The 7,261-nt window shown below is 44.5% G+C and overlaps 1 pseudogene; it reads right to left on the bottom strand.

The window, feature by feature from the left end:
- Window positions 1–4,212: 4,212 nt before the first annotated feature.
- On the bottom strand, window positions 4,213–5,557 carry LOC110306589 (E3 ubiquitin-protein ligase Mdm2 pseudogene; annotated as a pseudogene).
- Between the last annotated feature and the right edge of the window lie 1,704 nt (window positions 5,558–7,261).

The raw sequence follows: 7,261 nt of genomic DNA, 5'->3' as shown, positions 1-7,261 counted from the left end.
TGGGGCCAGGCAGCCTTTGACCTTCTTTCCTGTGGGGCTGGGTATGGAATGTGGGTCTTCCTGCTGCTAGGCAAGCGCTCTGCTTCTGAGCGACACCTCCCAGCTCTGGGCGACTGTCTGAAACTGACAGGCTTCTCTGGCAGTCCAGGGACTTTGGGGGATCTTTTGGTGTCTCATCTGTGAGATGAAAACCCTAGCTTTCCAGCCAGTCTTTGTGACATTTATTTTTAGCTTTGCTGCAATCTGTTCATAGAAGCCTGGAGGATAAAACAGACACGACAGAGGTGGTGTTTGAGAAATTAATTGGTTTGTTACTCCGTTGGCTGCTGAGAACTGTTTAACAAGACTGAGCAGGGATATGCTCCACCCTTCAGACCCAGTGGCTGCAAAGCCAGGCCTTTAGTTGTAAGTTGCAGGGTTTGTTTAGTAATTTGTATTTATGATGAGCTATTTTTTTCCTTCCATCAAGGAGTTGTTTAGAGCTAGGGAGAGTTTGCCCAGGAAAGTGTTTGCCACACAGACACGAGGATCTGAGTTCAAGGTCCAGTTTTTCTCATCTGTAAAGCAGTCATGAGGATGCTGTGCCTCCCGGTGATCAGGAGGGTTAAAAGGCAGTTGAGCACAGTGGTACAGAGCTGTAATCCCAGCTTCCTGGGTCACTAAGGAAGGATTCAAACTCCAGGCCAGCCCAGGCAATTTAGTAAGATGCCACAGCAAAATAAAGTGAAAAGGGACTGGGAGAGGCAGCTCAGTGTTTTGTTAGCACGCTTAAGGCCTGGACTCAATCCTCAAAACACACGCATGCACGCACACATGCAAACACACACACCACATGAGATGATTAAAGGAGAATTCCTGCCTAAGAAATGACAGAGAACATATCCTGTAAACAAGTTATTGGGTGTTTTGTTTTGTTTTGTTTGTTTTTGTTGTTAATAGTTGTGCCTGTGGCAGTTAGAGTGTAGGGTCTACTCCAGCAGAGATGTCTGGCAGGCAGACTGGAGCAGTTCTAGAACTCAGAGGGAGTCCTGACTGGAACAGAGATGTGGGTGTCGTCAGGCTACAGCTGTCATATGACTACAGAACATCCAAATGGACCAGTCTTAGCCTGAATGATCAGAGGCACTCTCTATTCACCACTCAGGCCTCTCAGTCCATGACGAAAGCGCCTGCTACTAAGCACTCCACAGTGAGCATGCTCTCTTGACCTCATTCCCTGTGGATGTGGTAAATCCTCCCCAGCGTCAAGACTGTGTGACATCCAGCAAACAAGAATATATGGCATTTATTCTGTAGGAATAATGGAGGGATAACTGTAGGAGACCATGACTCTCACCCATTTCCTGATTTCTAGACACACATGTGTACACACATATACATACATACACCAGACTCCCTCACATACACACACTCTATCACAACACTCCCTCCCACACTCTCTCTCACACACTCCCTCACATACACATACACACACTCTCACACACCATGCTATTTCTCTCTCTCTCACACCACATTCACACACCCTCACACACACATACACATACACACCCTACACTCTCTCTTTCATGCACACACCACATACACACACTCTCACTCACACAAACTTTCTCTCATACACACACTCTTCTCACAACTCTCTCTCACACACAAACACTCTCACACACACTCCCTCTCTCACAACTCTCACACACACACACTCACACAAATAGGCATGGATTATTCAGTTCTCTCTGCGATTGACATTAGTTATGTGACTAGATGTTTAACGTTCTTACCTTTCCCACAAGGACAGGCTGTAACCTGAAGCGTCAGCTGAAGTAAGTCCTTTTACCACCTAAACTTCTTTTTGCTGACGAATTTTATCACAGAAACGACATGAAACTAGAGCCCAGCTAACTGGCCCAAGAGCCTCTGGAGAATCTCCTGTCTCCATCTTCCACCTCGCCGTAGGAGAAAGGGGCTGGGCACACTCAGCTTAATGTGGGTTCTGGTGTAAGATTCGAACTCATGCCCTCATCCTTGCAAGGCAAGCTCTTTACCCACTGGGCCAAGGACTCCCTGGTCTCTCTTCTTTTTGAATATAAACTCTCGAGCTGCCATTTCCTATTATGTGTAGCTTTTCATATACGTCACAAATTCTACTGTTACATTTTCTTTTTTTTTTTATGTTTAAACGTTATTTAATGGATTCTTGCATTGCAATTAAAAGATACACATAATGAATCATAAGATACACATTTTTTTGAGGTATATTATGGTACTTTATTTTTTTTTTAATTTTTAATATTTTTTATTACGTATTTTCCTCAATTACATTTCCAATGCTATCCCAAAAGTCCCCCATGCCCCCCCTCTTTCCCTACCCACCCATTCCCATTCTTTTGGCCCTGGCGTTCCCCTGTACTGGGGCATATAAAGTTTGCAAGTCCAATGGGCCTCTCTTTCCAGTGATGGCCGACTAGGCCATCTTTCGATACATATGCAGCTAGAGACAAGAGCTCCGGGGTACTGGTTAGTTCATCATGTTGTTCCCCCTATAGGGTTGCAGATCCCTTTAACTCCTTGGGTACTTTCTCTAGCTCCTCCATTGGGAGCCCTGTGATCCATCCACTAGCTGACTGTGAGCATCCACTTCTGTGTTTGCTAGGCCCCTACTGTTACATTTTCATGTTCTCTTTCCTTGTGATTTTTTTGCTGACTCAGCAATTATTTAGAAATATTATCACTTACTTTCCATGCATTTGTAAAAGTCTTTCTGTTGTTGACTTTTAGTTTTATCCCATGATGGTGGGAGGAAATATTTTGGACAGCAAGCAGGTCCTTTTAGGCTGGTGGGGTGCTTTCTCTCTTAACGTAGTGGTCTGCTCTGGAGGACTCTCTTGTGTACACTGCATTGGGCTGGTGGGATGGGTGGAGGACTCTCTGTGTACACTGCATTGGGCTGGTGGGATCAATGTTCCTCAGAGTCTTCGCCTCCTTGGTGACAATCACCTTGTGGGGAGGAAGGTCCAACATTCTGACTCTGCAATTTGACACAATGCATTGGTCCTACTTACAGCCATCCTGGGATGCACACAGGTTGGGCACATTTTCTTTTCTTTTTTTTTTTTCAATAAACCATTTATTTGCAAATAAATAACATCAATGCCATTCCTAAATAAACATTTAAGAACTAATAATACACAAGGTACTATATTGTAAATCGGGACTGAAGCTGCCCAGGCTGCCGCACCGCCTCCTATTTAAACGCTGTCATGTGGGAGGAGTGTTCTTGTCTCTGATGCTTTAACGCAACATTAATACAAACTATCCTTTGCTCCCTCTAGCTTACAGGTTTGTTTCTATACTTAGACGTGACCCTTTAATCAAAGGGAAGATGCCTGTATGACTCAGGAGATGAATCTACATGGATGGAGGAGTCATCTTAGAATGAGCTCACTTTATCCATGTTCTGACTCAATCTTTTTGAATGGGCTGCTTTCTAAACCTAGCCTGAGTACAGGCCTGAAACACAGGCAACCACCAGGAACCACGGAGCTGAGGCAAAAAGGCGCTTCTACCGGCCTCAGGCTCTTTAACCTGGGACAAACTGCAACACTTGTGCCACACCCCTATGACAAAAAGCTGAAAATGCTGGAAAATAAGGTGTGTGTTTTCACTTACATATCACCAGATGCAATTCATGCCTTTAAAACTGTGTGTGCGTGTGGTGCGCTTGTGCGTGCGCTTGTGCGTGCGTGCACACCATTTGGAGATCAGGGAACAACTCTGTGGAACTGGCTCCCTCTTTCTGGGGGTTCCAAGGATCAAATGTGTGTCAGTGGGTGTACACAGCAGGTGCCTTTACTGGCTGAGTCTTCTCTGCAGCCCACAACTCACACATTTTAGATTGCTACAGAGTTTCAGAACTTCAATAACTTAAATATACAATCCTTCACATAGTCTTTAACTCTTTACATGAAAGACACTAAATAAATTAAATGTTCTTATTATTAACAACAACAACAAGAAGAAACCCCAGACATCAAGTACTTATGTAGCCCCTGATGAGGAAGGCCCACCATCATCCGCAGGAGACGGAAAGGACTTCTCACATACACTTCCAAGTCCTCCCAAGTGGAGATTATTTAAAATATAAGGAAAATATAAACAGCCAATGCAAATTACTTAAAACACAAATATAAAATAATCAAGTGAAATTTCCCTAAAAGGAAGAAAACATTCACCATATTTATTCTCCAGGATAAATTATAAGTGAATTTTATGTGGACTAAGACAGTTTTCTGGCTTTAATGTATAAAAATAATACCCATGTTGTCTAATTTGGGGGTTATATAGTTAGAAATATAAAATTCTATTTTTGTTAGCTAGTTGAAGTAAGTTAGCACAATCATTTGGATTGGCTGTCTGCACACTGGGCAGGGCTTGTTTCTTTTTTTTAGCTTCTTTGCACACGTGAAACACGACATGAGGTGTCCAGTCTTGCCGTGGACAATGCAGCCATTTTTAGGCCGCCCCTGGCAGATCACACATGGTTCGACAGCATTCAGGGAGAAGCTAGATTCCACACTCTCCTCTTTGTCCTGCGTTTCCTCCCTCAACTCTTTCACGCTTTCTTGGCTGCTATAAACAATGCTGCTGGAAGTCGACGGGTCTGTTCGGCCTTCTCCTCGCTGTCCTCCTCAGCACATGGCTCCTTAGCATCATTCTCTGTCAGCTTTTTGCCATCAGGCACATCCAAGCCTTCTTCTGCCTGAGCTGAGTTTTCCAGTTTGGCTTTTTCAGAGATTTCCACTTTCTCTTTCCCCTTATCTTCTGGAAGCCAGTTCTCACGAAGGGTCCAGCACCTTTTGCAGTGTGATGGAAGGGGAGGATTCATTTCACTGCATGAGGTACATTTCCAATAGTCAGCTAAGGAAATCTCAGGATCTCCCTCAAAAGAGTCTGTATCGCTCTCTCCTGTCTGATAGACTGTGACCCGATAGACCTCATCATCCTCGTCTGAGAGCTCGTGCCCTTCGTCACTCAGGCTGTAATCTTCCGAGTCGAGAGACTCAACTTCAAATTCCACACTAAACTGATCAGAAACTGAATCCTGATCCAGGCAATCACCAGAATGCTCACTTACGCCATCGTCAAGATCCTGATGCGAGGGCGTCTCTGTGGACTCGCTGCTGCTGCTGCTGCTGCTACTGCTGCTGCCACCGCCACTGTCACAGCATATCTCCCTCAGCTCACACAGACCCAGGCTCGGATCAAAGGACAGGGACCTGCGGCGCTTCCGGTGCCGTTCACCAGGTAGCTCACCTGTGTTCTCTTCTGTCTCACTAATGGATCTCCTTCTAGATGAGGTAGACGGTCTAGAAACTAAATCAGAAGATGAAGGTTTCTCTTCTGGTGGCGCTTACACAGGGTCCTTCAGGTCACTCCCACCTTCAGGCTGACATCTGCTCTCTCTCAGTGATGTGCCAGAGTCAGAGTCTCTTGTTCCGAAGCTGGAATCTGTGAGGTGCTTGCAGCACCCTCGGTAGACACAGACATGTTGGTATTGCACATTGGCCTGCTACTTCCCGCGCATCTTCCGACCCTTCACGGGGAGCGCGGAGGCCCCGCGGCCGGAGCCTGAGTGACCATGGTCGCTCCAGAGCTCGAGCGACGAGACGGCGGCGGCTCCTCACCGGCCGCTCCTAGGCTACGCTGGCCCCGGAGGCCCGGTTAACAAAAACTGGGCACATTTTCTATTTCCTTATCTACTTGTCATTAGTGTATCTATTATTACAAATGGGGTGGGAACTTATTTACAAACAGGACTTCACTCCATAAGTCCTGGTGCTATCACCCATGACAATATAGCTTTATCCTATTGGAGATTAAGACCATAGAGCACGATTGTTGTCTTAGTTCTTTCCCTATTGCTGTGACAAATTCCTGGACGCATGCAACTTAAAGGGAGAAAAGGATCATATCCAATCCAATCATAGTTCGAGGTCACAGTCAAAGCAGTAGGAGCTTGAGGGAGCTGGTCACACTACACCCACAGTCAAGAAGCAGAGAGATGATTGCCGGTGTGCAGCTCCACTGCTCTGTTTTGTGCTGTTCTTTGGACCCCAGCCTAGGGAATGGTGCCGCTCACAGTGAGAGAGTCTCCACCATCAAGATAACTCCCTACAGGCATGCTTAGGTGACTCTAGACCTCCTCAAGGTGACGGTTGAGATGAATCACCTCAGTTGTGCTGTATGGAAAGCACACGGTTAATACCAAGCTGTAATGTATCTATGCTGTTCTGTATTCCTAGCTGCAAGAGAACCACAGGGCTTTTTTTTTTTTTTTATCCTGACTTGAACTCCCTGTTGTTGGGTTTGTTTCTTCAGAAAAGTTGTTCAACAGCTATGCCATGTAATCTCAAATTGGTTAGGATTTTTCTTTCCCTAGTTATGGAAGGCATCAACTACTTTTTGAAATGCCTATTTGGCATGTCTGTCTGTCTACTCACGGACACAGTGTCAATTGAAGTCTTTTGTCTGTTTCCATGGTTTTTTTAAAGGTTCTTTGTATGTTGAAAACTAGCCCTTTACCTGACATTTGAGACACAAATACACTTCCCCCAGTCTTTAGAAGCGCCTATGTTTCTACTGTGATGAAGTCTGATTTATATTCTCTCCTTTGTGCTGTATCTAAGAAGTCTTTGCCCAGACTGGGGAGATGGCAAAGTGCTTGTCTTGCCAGCATGAGGATCCAAGTTCAATCCCTAATACCTGCATAAAAATTCTGGGCATGGTGGGGAGAAGTGGACCCTTGGAATTTCTGACCAGCCAGCCTAGCCTCGATGGCAAGTTTCAGGCCAGTGAGAGGCCATGTCTCAGCTAAGAAAGGTGGACGGTGCCTGCTGAATGACAGCTGACACTCAAGGTTGTCCTCTGGCCTCCACATGCATGTGCACAGAAGTGCACGTGTATGTACGTATACACACACACACACACACACAACTCATAAGGATTTCATCCTATTTTCTGACATTACCATGAATTTTTGGTTTATATTATATAAATATATCATAAAGTTTAATACTCATATGAAAATATAAATTTATTTGTAAAATATAAATTTTAAATAATCATATAAATACATTTATATCTATCATTGGTTTATATCATGCAAATGTATAATACATCAGACCTGTGATCTATTTGAGTTATTTTCTTTTTTTTTTTCTTTTTCTTTTTTGTTTTTTGAGTGTGATGTGTGGTTTAATGCTGATAT

The sequence above is a fragment of the Mus caroli genome, unplaced genomic scaffold (assembly GCF_978045245.1).
Source record: "Mus caroli unplaced genomic scaffold, Mus_caroli_1 scaffold_14, whole genome shotgun sequence".
NCBI lineage: Eukaryota > Metazoa > Chordata > Mammalia > Rodentia > Muridae > Mus > Mus caroli.
The sequence above is the reverse complement of the archived record's forward strand: the minus strand, read 5'-3'. Positions and strand labels throughout refer to the sequence as shown.